Raw genomic sequence first — 13,961 nt, forward strand, 5'->3', positions numbered from 1 at the left:
GCTTACATGTATTTCCCCTGCATCTCATAAATTTATTTTCTTAAACTTTCAAAACCAGTGGATAGGTAGAGTGAAGTTTGCCTGGCTCTTTGAAGTATCAGTGTAGTGAGTGGGGCATCTTGTTGGAGCCTGACATAAATCTGTGAGGCTTTTCTGGTTTTTCCTGCTGCTCTGAACCCTTCAGCACAGGAGACAGCAGGGGATGTGTTCATCACTTAAAGAGCTCTTTGATAACAAAAATTACCCTATGGACAACATCTGTTAAATGGCATAGAAGATACAAAGCAGAGTGAAACACAATGTTTCTAGACAAAATGAATGACAGACAACTCTGTGTCTGTTACAGGGGATTACACTTGTCATCACCAGTGGGCAGCTCACTCTGAGGGGACTGTAGAAGTCCTGCTGCTGACTAGCTTACACAGTTGCCTTTATTTATCTCCTCTGCTTCCGATGTCTTTCATACAGCTGCTAAAAAAAATTCCCCCTGTAAATCTTCCTTTGCCTGTCATTCTTGTGTCAAGTATTGGTGGAACTACCTGCCCTGTCTTTGTAAGGGGGTAGCCCTTTTATCAACCTTTCCCTGAAACTCTGCTTTCTCTAACTTCCCTCAGTGACCTCTTACAACTCTTTCTGTTCTCACCCTTATGCTTTGCTTTACAAATTGAATCAGAAACACTTAGTGCAAAGAGAATGATAAGCTTTAGGGAAAAAAAACCCACATTCCATATGCCTTGACGTTACTCTGACCTTCATATAAGAAAGCATTTGCCAATTTTGACTGTGAGGATTGTGGACAGTAGTTGCACTGAAGTGGTTCTTGGACTTAAAATTATGGCATTTATGTTTCTGTAAGATTCTGTTTGATAGAATAACAGATAACTGGCAAAAGCATTTGCCCACTTGTAATGTCAGATAAGAATTAAACAAAATTAAATAATTTTGCAGGTAAGAATCTTAGTAATAAATTAAATGTCTTGATGTTAAGGCAAAGAGCCTTTGGGATAGCCAGAAACTGTTTCATTGAACACTGGCAAGTTGTTAGGTAGAGGCTATGTCTAAAATGGATCCATCACTTTTTATAGTAGAATTTTATAATATATCTCAAGTTTTGTGTTTATAGCAGCATAGCAGTTTCAGTAATATGGTACTATTACATCATCATAAAGATTTTTAATGCATGACAAGTCTTTGTTTTCTCCAACTCCTACAAAATGCAATATTTATTTGGTTTGTTGCATGCTTATAAGTTAAAAAGAAATAAACTTCAATCCATTTTTGCCTGTCTTTTCTAATTAAAAGATGAAATTCCTGATAAAGAGTGGGAAATATAGCTTTTGATGCTGTAACGCAGTATGTCATAAAAATTATGTATTAATGTGGAAGTCCTGAAACTAATGAAATGTGCTCAGTCCATAAAGCTTCTAAGATATGTAAAATAGTACTTGTATATATCTGTTTCATAAAGTCAAAATAAAAATCTTGATGACGGTTGGTTACAAACTTTTTCAAAAAATGAAGTCTTTCCAAGCACAGAATATTTAGAGATCAGTGGGGCTGGGAATTCTGTTAAGAACGCAGCTCAGAGTCAGTATTAATTATTAAACATGAGGGCTGCTATAAGTTACATTATTTTTAATAAGAGGTGGGTCTTATTTTTCTATCCAAATATTATTAGGAGTTGTCCTTTTTGATAAAGTTAATTTCTAACTGTAGCAAAAGTTCTGTTTCCTGGTTTTGTTTTTTTTAGTGTTTGGGTGTTGGGGCTTTTTGTCTAGTTGGGTTTTTTGGGGGGTTTTTTTGCTTGGTTTTGTTTGGTTGGGTGTTTTTTTAATGTGTTGAATTCCTAATAATATCAGTATTAAAGTAAAAGGGTATTAAAAGCTTTTCAGCTGGTTTGTCCAATGTGCACTTTAGTGAAGGTTCTTTCCCTTCAGCTTTTGAGGGAAGTCATTTTACATCTCAAATCAGGCAGCTTTAAATGCATGATACCATTGCTGATTACTTGTAACAAGCAGAGAAACTAAGGCCTTCATCTCCTTTACATGTCATCATCCTTATCTGCAAAGTCATAAATTTATATTCTTATTCCTAAAATACCTATGAAATTCATATTGTTCCTCATGTTTCTGCTGAAATCTAGACACATACATTGACTGATCATTTGGCTTCCTTAAGAAATTACGAAGAGAACTGTTCACAGAAATTTTATCCTGATATTATTGCTATCAAAGTGAGCTGTAAAGCTTCTTGTGTTGCCACAGGATGCTCCCCTAATTGTCTGTATTTCATATCAGGGCAGCAGGTTCAGTAGGTGCTTTGTTAAAACTGCGTTCTACAATGGCAGGTAGCACTGCTACTCCTCTCTGCAATAACAGAGTATATTTACAAGGTATAGCAGAGCAGCAAAGGGTAAAGTGTCAAAGTCTGTGTAGTTTTGTTTTTTCTACTTATGTGGGTAACATTAGGTACAATAAGAGCCTAATATGGACAACGTTTTTGCATGTGTATAGATAAAGTACCTTTAATGCTGTCAGGAAAAGATACTAGAAATATTATATTTGGAATTACTCATCAACTGCTATGTCAGTTCAATTAAATGGTGGTTTTAAAGCTATGGTTAGGTAAAAGTCCTATCCAGCTAATAATTTTTTTTTCTATCAATGAAGGGGTCTCTCTCCACTTTTATTCTGTGCACTTTATTACCTTAAACAGTATTCCAAAGTTCACATGATGATGTATATCAAGGTGTTCAAGCTAGTTCAAGTGTTAGTACAACAATTAAGCATTATGCTATATTACCTTTGCAACTTAATCTGTATTACATTAGCTTTAGTATCTTTAACATTATGCAAGGCTCAATACCTGGTGTAGAGCCATCATTCAAAGAATTAATTAATAAAAATAGCAAATTGTAAGAAATTGGAAATGTAAAGTCTTGAAATAATGTCCTAGTTTGCAACTTATAATATTTTGGAAAGATGAATATTTCTTACCTCTTTATTTTGCTTCAGAGTTACCAATTTGTTAGACCACTGTCTAAAATTGTACAAAGCAATTTTAGCAAGTGACAGTATGTTTGATTTCCAGCTAAATTAGTAAATGTGGAATTACTGGTTGTTGTGCTGTAAGCAGCTCGTTGTTATCTAAAAGAAAAGTTTGGATGCTTACACAGGATTAATTAAAATCAATGAAGGATTTAAAAGTGAACACTGAAACTATTACTGGAGAAATATAATTAACAAAGTAAATTGCATCCTGAAATGGCTCTAGATCAGCCTATAGAGACTCAGTGCCAGTCCTCACTGATGAGGAAGCAGGAAATATTTTGTGGGAGCTAAAAGAAGGCAGCAACAAAAAACCATCCTACTGGAACCATTCTACTGATGGCACAGACTCAGATTAATAAGAGGCTATTTGACCACTTAGTTTTAAGTGTTACCAGCAACATTATTAAAAAATTAAATATAATTTTTCTTTCTTCTTGCTGTTAAGAGTATTTGCTTTGTTACATCCAAAGATGCTAATCATAGAATCACAGAATCACAGAATCAGCCGGGTTGGAAGGGACCTCCAAGATCATCAAGTCCAACCCTTGATCCACTACCAGCATGGTTACCAGACCATGGCACTAAGTGCCACATCCAGTCTCATTTTAAAAAACTCCAGGAGCAGAGAATCCACCACTTCCCTGGGCAGCCCATAATCACCCATAATTTTCATTTCCTATCTGTATATCTGAAGAAAGACTGCTAGATAGTATGAAAAGCACATGAATCAAGACATGTAAGACTTTTTATGTTCATTACTTCAGAAGAAGTATTCTAATTTTCCTACTTGGGATCTGTCACTGCCAGAGGAAATGTCTGCACATGGAATTTCTTTACCATTTCTAACAGACAGTACAGGGAGTACAGATTTTCTTAATATCTTGACTTGTGCATGTGATGACTATCTATGTCCATCCATCCCTGACTCCTGGAGAGTCTTAAGAAAAGCAAATGCTGCTACGTGTTTTGCATGATCAACAACTGGAAAGAAGAATGCATGCAACTGTTGTCTGAGTCACATTATGAAAAATCAGTTGCCCGTTGCCAGCTTCTTCATTATAACATCATTCCTTCCTTGGCAACCACCATCTCAAGCTAGTCCTTGCTAAATTCATTAGCCTTGCAAATTGTTCAGATTGATATCATTCTGTTTTCTGAAACCAAAGCCATTGAAATAAACAGATTCCCATGGATCTTTGTCAGTTTTGAATTGGGGCTTATATTTCTTTACTCGCTTCCCACTCCTCCTTACAATCTCAGCCTTGGCACCATTCACATGCTTTGTCTTTCTGTCTGTCAGTATTGTCATTTGGCTGTGACAACCCCAGTCTTCAAGCTTTTTCATGTATATACCTGTTCCTGGGGAGATGGTTCCAGATGTGAGCAGTGGAAAGAAGCGTTTAGGACTAAATTTCTACAAAAGTCCTAGGAAAGAATTTATCAGAGATTTGTGGAATTGTTTTCCTTGCTAAATCTTGAAATGATAGTTTTGTCACAAAGCATTGATTTAATGATAACATTGGTAACATTGGTCACAAAAAATTGAACAAATAAAAAATAGTTTTTGTGGTTTTCATGGAAAGCTTACATCAAAACTACCTTTATTTTCATGTGTTTTAGTTCCATTTACTTTGAGCAGCTTCTTCACATTTCAACCCCTTGTAGTGACTATTCTAGACAGGACTTTTATTTTAGAATTACTACCAATAGCCCATAATAATTAGCCCATAATAAGTAATAATTTCACATATTATGTGCGTCATTTTGTTTGTGATGCTCAAACAGGCTGCTACTTCAGCCTGGAAAAGCAGCCTGGGACATGTCTTTATAGCGTGTTTCCAGGAAATGACAAGGTAGCCAGAAAAAGTAGCATGGCATTCTTACCCTGCCCCACTCAGCAGTCCTGTGTCTCATCTCTTAAGAAGTGGAGGATGAATAGCCAAGGGGTTGGGGCGCTCGGTGCAAACACTGCTTCTCATTTGTTAGTGGGTTCAAAGCTGCCTTGTGTTGCCACAGACAACATTGGTATAATTCATTGTTCAGGGTCTGCCCTGCAATTCCTGTTAGAAGTGTTTTAACTTCACCCATTACTGTATTGCAAAATCTGTTCAGGCTGAAGTGTAGCCTATAACTTTGCTTTTAACCAACCTGAAAAAAAGCACCAGACCTTGTAACCTGCATCATGACCCATGATGCCTGGGGCTACTTACCTTGAAAAATCCTTTTGTAGCTATTTGTTCAAGTAGAAATGGTGACTTTTTGATTGCAAGCTGCTGCACGTGGCAGTCTGGTACATGCCTGCACATCTGAGAGCAGAGCCTAAAGGCTGTTGAGGAGAACTTGAATGGTGGCTGTTTTTAAGAATCAAAGGGCTTAAGTCACTGAAAATTACCATGCTATCATCCTATTGTTTTGTCAAAGAAATAAATGTGTGGTAATTTAAGAATTTATTAATTGAAGTAAGCTAGCTGCATTATTGTTATATCAAGTGCAGTAGATGTGTGATTTCATATATCTCTAGTTAGATGGAAGTGAAGTCAAATAAAACAAGGTGTTGTTTGGCAATGACTTAATAATGCAATAAAAGTCATCAGCCTGTTCTTTTTTACTGCAGTTTATGTTCTGCTTTCATTCCTTGCCTTATGTGGAGGAGACATGATATATAAAGGAATAAAAATATTTATGGAGCATTCACTAAGAGTCTTAAAATCCATCTCTCTCAATCCTATACACTAAAACGTTTTCCTTCTTTTGAGTAGATTTCTATGAAGTGTGATTGGGAGGCATTATACATATAATTGCATTTTACTTTCTGATTCCTATCCCCTAATTTCTACCTCTCTCACAAATGCATCAGAACCAGTACTGTAAGGGCAAAATTCTGTTTCATAATTGATGACCTACATTTATTCTCTACAGGGTACACTGTAAGACTGGAGTCTTTTGTTTTTTCTTAATGATCAGAGCAATTATTATGTGAATTTTACACCTGCTTTCCTGTCTGAATAATGCACTCCTACCTGTGCCTACTGTTTCTCCACCTTAACAGCTCTGAGCTGTACCTGTTTTCAAGTGTCAGAGCAGGGTTAGGAGAGTGATGGCATTACTTGCCTTGATTATAAAAATCTATGTCAACATTTTCAGGAAAAAAAATCCTCAGGTTTGCTTTGAAACAAGTTTTGTTCTTAGTCATCCTACTAAGTTATTGACTTCTTTTAAATAGTGATGGGAAAGATAAACCATTTTTTTACTTCAAAGTACACATGCTTGCACTGCCCATAAACAGCCAGCCAGCCAGCAGACTGATTAGGTACCTGAATATTTCTCTTTTAGGAGAGTTTTTGAGTTTTTACAAATGCTTTTTTTCATACTTCTTCAGCTGTAGTTTTTATGATAATTAGTTTTGTTAATTTTAACTTCCAGTATGAACATTGATTCTGATAACACAGAGATGAGAAAATTGTGCGTTCAGCCATGAAAATGTCCAAGGAATAATATTTGACATTACTTCATATGTATTCACTCAACAAATAGTGAAAAAATTTGGTGAAGCAGTTTGCATCCTCTGGTATTTCTCAGAATACAGAGCACTTTAAAATCTAGCTCTGGATCTCCAATTGCAAAATGCGCCAATTTCAGGTTTTATAAGTACATTTTTCATCTATTTCCATTGTGGGGTTAGGAACTGGAACAGATGTTTATGAGGCATTCAGCTGGCTTTACCCTACATGAAGACTAACTAAAGTAATTCTTACCAGGTGCTCTGAGTATTTGGGAGGCATAGTTTGGGTCATTTCACTGCTTGAGGCATGCTGTTTTCACTGCTAGCTGGGTTTGGTTTATTCTATTATCACTGACATTTATTGAGAAAACACAATTTTGCTGGGAACACAAATGGAACACAAATAATGTCTATCCATGAATGTTCATCTTAAAAGAGGGGCACTGACAGTACAATTATCAGTTATCTACTAGGTCTAATTACGTTTTACGCAGACCAGAAAAGAATGGTAAAATGGGGATTTTCTGTAGTAAATTATTTACTTGATTTACTGTGAAATAATAATAAAAAGAAAAATTGGGAAAATATCTGTGTAGTGTCTTTTATCCAAAAAAGCTATTACTTTTTTATTCATGCAAGGGGCAATTTATGGTTTGAAGACAGAATTTCACATATATGTTCAGAAATGTAACCTAGTTATATTAAATATCCTTGTTAAGACTAGGGAGAGGGTAAGAATCTGAATTATTAAGAATCTCATATGACATCCTTTTTTTTCACAGGTGTCAAAAGTACTTCCACCAAAAATGTAGTACTGGCGAGGCAGTCAAGATTCTTAAATATTTCTGAGGTTGATTTATAGTTATTTTCAAGTATAGCACTGTTGACATTTTGTTTTCTTTTAAATGTAGTCATTTTGGCAGTCAGTATTATAGATATTAAAGGTCAGCTCCACTCACAGAAGCACTTTAAACTTATCAAATATTTGAAAACTAATCAAGGGATGTTTTTTATTCAGTGGTTCCCCTTTAGATGTCTGGGTTTTTGTAACGTATTTTGGTTTGGGATTTTTAACTTGTCAGAATGCCACAGTGAGGTAGGTTTTTGCTGGTTTTGTTTCTGGATATTTTCTTGTGAAATGAATTGTAAGCACCATTACCCACTTGCAGCTCCTCTTGGGTCACTAAGATTCTGCTGTTTGCATCTTATAGAAGACAGTTCCCTGAGAAAGGCCCTTTCAGCCTTGCTCCTTTAGATGAGGATGCATGGTAGCTTTTGTCCCTTCCACGGTGGCCGGGGAGGCTTGGTCTTGTTAGCGTGGTCACATGAAATTTGTCATCTAATAGGGATCCTTTTTACTCTTGCAAAGCCAATAAGGATAGATGACTGTGAGCTACTATAAAACTGTTCTTCCTCTTTTATACAGTCCAAAAGTGTGTTTGGTTTTTGGGTTTGGTTTTTTTCAGAAAAACTAATGCAGTGGTTTAGCTTCAAAAAGAAGGACTGAGGACTCCAATCCTCCATCTTCAAAATGCAGAGCTACTGTCCTCTGCTAGCAGAGGCCTAGCATTAAAAAGGCATGGTTCAACTTTAAGAGATTTCTGAAACGAGTTTTCCCCTGTTGATGATTCCCTCTGTATGAGAGGTAGTTGGACAGTCAGATGGTTTTATACGTGACTTTTTGCTGGCAGCATACTGACTTCTCTGTGTTCTTCAGCACTGTTTTGTCATTGCCTCAGCAGTCAGTTGACTTCCCTGGACAAGTCAGAACCTTGCCTACTGCCAGAGCAAATACCAGCACAGTGTTGGTAGGGAGCTTACTGGTGCATTTTCACTAACCCATTACTGTCTGATGTGCCCATTAATTGTATTGCAACAGAACAGCCACTCTGTAGGAAAACGATGGTTGTGCTGCAGCAACTAACCTATGCATTTTGATAATATGGCAAATAGCTTTGTCACACCAGTATATTAATGTAAAATTCAGACTATATGAAAAAAACTCTGTTCGTCAGGCAGTCAACTTGTCCTTTAAGCCAGCAGGCACTGAAAGTATATTCATTGGACAGCAGTGTGAAGCAGGTGGGCTCAAAAGATAACAATGTACCAGGAGAAGCTGCTGTGCAAGGAACAGCAGAACAGAGTGCTCATTTTGAATAGATTTAGAGAGATCATGTAATCTCATCACTATTTGCTGTGGCAGACTAGCACTGCTATTAAGCTAATGTCCCTTGCTTCCAAACAACTGGAACTGTGCACATAAAAATATAATTTTTAGTTATGATTCAAGAGGTCAATCAAAAGACAAATATTTTGTCCTCACATCTTTTTGTGCATCTAATATGCATGCCTTTTTTGGTCTCATGGTTTGGAGTAATGACATGAGTCCTGGAGTGACAGAAAATTGCATAACCTTATAACTTGGTGGAAGCTTGTCCTCACGGTCAAACCAGTTCAGATAACATCTCTTGTATGATGGTACAGAAGAAAATGGAGATACTTTCACACTTCCTAAAGGTTCCTGTGTGGATTCAGTGTGTCCTGAAAAGTCTACTTGGCCTTAAACACTGAATGACCATCCTTTTGTGTGAAAAGAGGCAATAGCTGATTCAGAGATAGTCTGTGTCCAGACATATCTTACAGGAATTTCCTTATTCATCACAGTATTGATAAAAAATAAATATATTTATATTATAAATATAAGAAAGATATTAAGCTATTAGAGAGTGTCCAAAGGAGGGCAATGAAGATGGTAAATGACCTTGAGGGGAAGCTGTATGAGTAGCAGCTGAGGTCACTTGGTCCATTCAGCCTGGAGAAGAGGAAACTGAGGGGAGACCTCATTGCAGTTACAACTTCCTCATGAGGGGAAGAGGAGGGGCAGGCACTGATCTCTTCTCTGTGGTGACCAGTGACAGGACCTGAGGGAATGGCCTGAAATTGTGTCAGGGGAGGTTTAGGTTGGATATTAGAAAAAAGTTCTTCCCCCAGAGGGTGGTTGGGCACTGGAACAGGCTCCCCAGGGAAGTGGTCACAGCACCAAGCCTGGCAGAGTGCAAGAAGCGTTTGGATGATACTCTCGGGCACATGGTGTGACTCTCAGGAATGGTCCTGTGCAGGTCCAGAGTTGGACTCGATGACCTTTGTGGGTCCCTTCCAACTCAGTATATTCTGTGATTATTTTGTTTTCTGTTCCATTTCCAACAATAATACTGAATTTTAGTTGCACCTTTAAGTCTGTTTGTGTTCTTTGATGACCTCTCTTGGAGATTTTCTTCTGCATGATCATGAATGTTTAGTAGTTTTTGCTGTCTGCAAATAGGAGCAAAGGGCATTGATCAATTTCAAAAACTGTTGTCTTCTCTGTTGAATTTAGACATGTATTCAACTTGCTTTCCCTTCTGTGTTTTTTCATCGTATACAACATTAAATTTTAATTTCAGACAGACTAATCAATGAATACATTCTTGGTCTTATTCCATTCATCTCTGAATGAAAATATCAAATCTTCTTGTCCTGATGACAGTCCAAGAGCTTCAACCTAACTTATCTATTTCTGTCTCTAGTCCTTTTGTTGTCTTCTTACTGTTATTTGGTTTCTTCTGTAGGAAAACGATGGTTGTGTTGCAACAATTACCCTATGCATTTTGATAATATGGTAAATAGCTTTGTCAACTCAGTATATTCATGTAAAATTGGGACAGTGTGAAAAAAGATTCTGTTCAGCGGGCAATCAACTTGTCTTTTAAGACAGCAGGCACTGAAAGTATTTGTGTGTTTGTGTAACAATGCTCCCATTTGGGTACCCCTTTCTGCCTATATTTCAGCACATTCTCAAGCCTTAAAACAGTAGCTGAAACAGAAACCTTTTAGCTGAAATCTCAACATTTTGCCCTCAAAATCATTAGGAGATCTGTTATTGACTTTGACAAAAGTGGGAATCAATTTGTGATGAGTTTAGCCTCATCCTTCTATTGTGTCTCATCACAGACTGAGACTGAAAGCTGCTGGATAGTGGAACAATTCTGTTTAAGGAGTGCTTCAGAAAAAAAAGACTGGACCTTTGATTGTGAACTCTGCTTAGAACAAACATAAATAATCATAGAAACGTTGAGCACCTCAGACAGAGAAGGACCTTCAGAGATCACTGCATCTAACCCCATGCTCCAAGCAGGGAACTAATAAATTAGTCTTGCCTCCAGTGTATTTAAAATATATGATATAGGTGTTACAATAAAATTTGGAATTAAGTATTTAAGATTTAAGCATTTTTAGTAATATTAGGGAGATAGAATCACATAATATACTTAAAATAGGGACCAAGGAAAACTCACTAGTATGTGATTTTCACTAGTATGTGAAAAAAAAATTTGCAACATGGATTCAGCAAACCTTGGGTTGCCTGTAGACATCCTTGCTTCATAAATATTCATCTGACCTTCTAGTTCAGCTTTAGTCAGAGGGTAAATGCCCTTGTAGGTTCAGTGAAGCAAGGCAGATCACGGTCATGGGAGACAAGGACCTATTACATTCCTGTTACTCTTTGTTCCACCTAATTTCTCTATGCTTGCAGAAAATTCTGTAGCCATTAAAATCATCTTCATGTTATTAGCCTAATTCACTATTTTCATCTTAATCACATATTACCTGATCTTTGGATAAAATAACAGAGCTGAGAACAGCTGTATGAAGCTGTTTTGACTTTTCTAAAAAGAAACGAAAGTAACTTCTGCCATTCATTACAGTTATTCTGAGAATATGTTGACTGATCCCTACCATATAAATATCTAAAGCCTGACTGCTTCTCTGATTGACTTCATGAAAACAAACATGCATGAAGCGTTTTTCCTTTCACCTGATCAAGAAATGAATGATTTAAAAGCATCAGCCTAAAAACCCATTTTATATCACAACTCTTTAAGCAGGTTCTAGTCCACTGGTTTCACAGTAATAAATCTGAGGAAGAAACAAATAAAAGGTTGCCTCTGTAATGAGTGAGCGGAGAAACTTCATGGAGACTTTGAGTAGAAGAATCTCATTTGTAAGAGCTGATTGATATCCATGGGAAGCTTCTCAACCTTGCAAGAAGTTTGAGAAAAAAAATAGCCATAAGAAAAATTACTGACTAGGACTCAGTGCATTGTTATCAGTTAACTAGATGATTAAAATGAGGGAACATTTAATTTTGGCCCCTACTTTAACCCATCAACAAAATGAACACTGTATCTGTATGAATTTGTAATGCAATGCAATTTTTGTGGGAAAAGTTTCCATGGTAACACAGCAGAAAATCTATAAAAGAGTTGTGGTGTGGTCTAAACACTGCCTCACCTCCAGGTAAAGTTTGAAGCAGTACAAAACCAGTATAGTTATCAGCACACTGCAGATAGTTTGTGGAATTCAGCTGGCCACTTAATTCTTTTCAAGGATGACTCTAACTTCATCCTGTAAGACTGCCCTATTCTATAACTATAGTTTCTCCAACAGTACAATTTAAGAATTAAATTGTTGTGCCCCATGAGGCAGGTTATAACAATTTCAATAGCCAAGCAGAAAATACAAAATATCGTGACTGGATTAGTTTAGCAGGTCTGCCAGTGTTTTAATGACTTTGATCTCCATTAAATATTTTGTTTCCTAATATATCAGTTTGATCTCATTAAATTGCCAAGGTTGCAAAGATAATTCATGAAATTCGCATTTATGCTTTTTGAGGCAAAAAAAGCTTCTTTCTTATTAGTCTGGAAGTTAATGAATGTGTCACAAAATACACATATAATAGTCTTGCAAGCATTTGACTTCAGTCAGTCATAGAGAACGAAATTTTTAAACCCAAAAGAATCACAGAGTAGAGGTGTTGAGGTCGGAAGGGACCTCTAGAAGTCACCAGGTCCAACCCCTTACCCAAGTAGGGCCAGCTGCAGCCAGTTGCCTGGGACAGTGGCCAGAGTGCTTTTGAATATCTCCAGGCATGAATATTCCACAACCTCTCTGGGCAAGCTGTGGCAGTGCTGAATCACCCTCACAGTAATGTTCAGACAGAACCTTATGTGTTTCAGTATGTGCCCACTGCCTCTTGTCCTGCCGCTGGGCACTACTGGCTGAGTCTGGCTTCATTTTCTTTGCACTCCCCCTTTTAGACATTTATGTACCTAGATGAAATCCACTCCAAGCTTTGTGTTGTCTAGGCTGAACAGCCCCTTGATCATCTTCGCTGGGCTGTCCTCACTGGAGAGTCCTTCACTGCACTCTCACCAGTAGTTCCATATCTCTGTTGTGCTGGGGAGTCAGAGCTGGACACAGCGCTCTGGATGTGAGCGCTCTGTGTCAGAGCTGGACACAGCACCATTATTGACATGTTCACCAGAACCACCAGGTCATTTTCTGCAAAGCTCCTTTCCAGCCAATCACTCCAAGTATATACTCTCAAAAACAAACACAAACCTGAAGTCTGAGTTCAAGGCAGTATTCAGATTACTCAATACCTCATGAATGCTGGAGTTATGTGTGTCTGTTTCAGTGACATCTAACTTTGAAATGGTTTCTCGCCAAGCTGTATTAATTTAATGGCATGGTCTTCTGCTTTTACTCAGAAAAGTCTGAAATGGACAAAATCAATTACTCCACAATTTATGCCAACAGTGACTTTGGACCAGCAATGAAAATTGATGTTTAAGATCAAATTTCATTGTAAATGACATGTTAAAAATCTAGGTACAAACTGTTGTTGTTTTAGGACTTGAAGGAAGATACCTGGCTGCATCCAGCCATGATGGGAGTGATCTAACAAAGCTTTGCTTCAGGTATTGCTGCTTTCATGCTATCAACAAAGGTAGTAAATTCACTTGACTTTCATCAACTAATTTTCTGAAAACAAAGAGCAAAAAACAGATGGCAGTAGAATACTTTATCATATCTAGGTATATACTTCAATGGCTCTCATTCCACAGATTTTGTGCACATGGCACATGCTATTGTGACACCACAATTAGCAAGACTAAAATTTAAAATCCATGGAATTAAAAAGCTACATAAGTTCAGAAGAATTGCCTTTTTTTTTATTCAAGAAAGAAAAATTTTTTCTTTGTTCTTGTAAAAATGTTTGTTAGTAGGTTTTTGTAATTTTTCAAAAGGTGTTGATTGAGGATGTCTTTATCAAAAAAACTTAGCTTTGTAATAGACCTATATCTCAACACAGTGTGGTTTGATTCAGTTTGATTGCATTTAGAAAATTATTCCTCACCTGAGGTCCTGCTACCAGGGAAGAGGTACCACTTTCATTATTGTAGATAGTAGAGGCTTTGTTGTACAGCACTAGTATAAAGGAAAAGAAAAATGAAAAGAGTATAGAGCTATCAGGCACTTCACTGATTAACATTTGGTCTCAGATGAGGATATAGTGTGGCACT

General features: G+C 37.1%; 1 protein-coding gene across 1 annotated transcript in view; it reads left to right on the forward strand.

Moving 5' to 3' along the window:
• PLXDC2 (plexin domain containing 2) overlaps positions 1–13,961 on the forward strand; it is a 253,250-nt gene that overhangs the window by 146,969 nt on the left and 92,320 nt on the right.

The sequence above is a fragment of the Chiroxiphia lanceolata genome, chromosome 1, assembly GCF_009829145.1.
Source record: "Chiroxiphia lanceolata isolate bChiLan1 chromosome 1, bChiLan1.pri, whole genome shotgun sequence".
Lineage (NCBI taxonomy): Eukaryota > Metazoa > Chordata > Aves > Passeriformes > Pipridae > Chiroxiphia > Chiroxiphia lanceolata.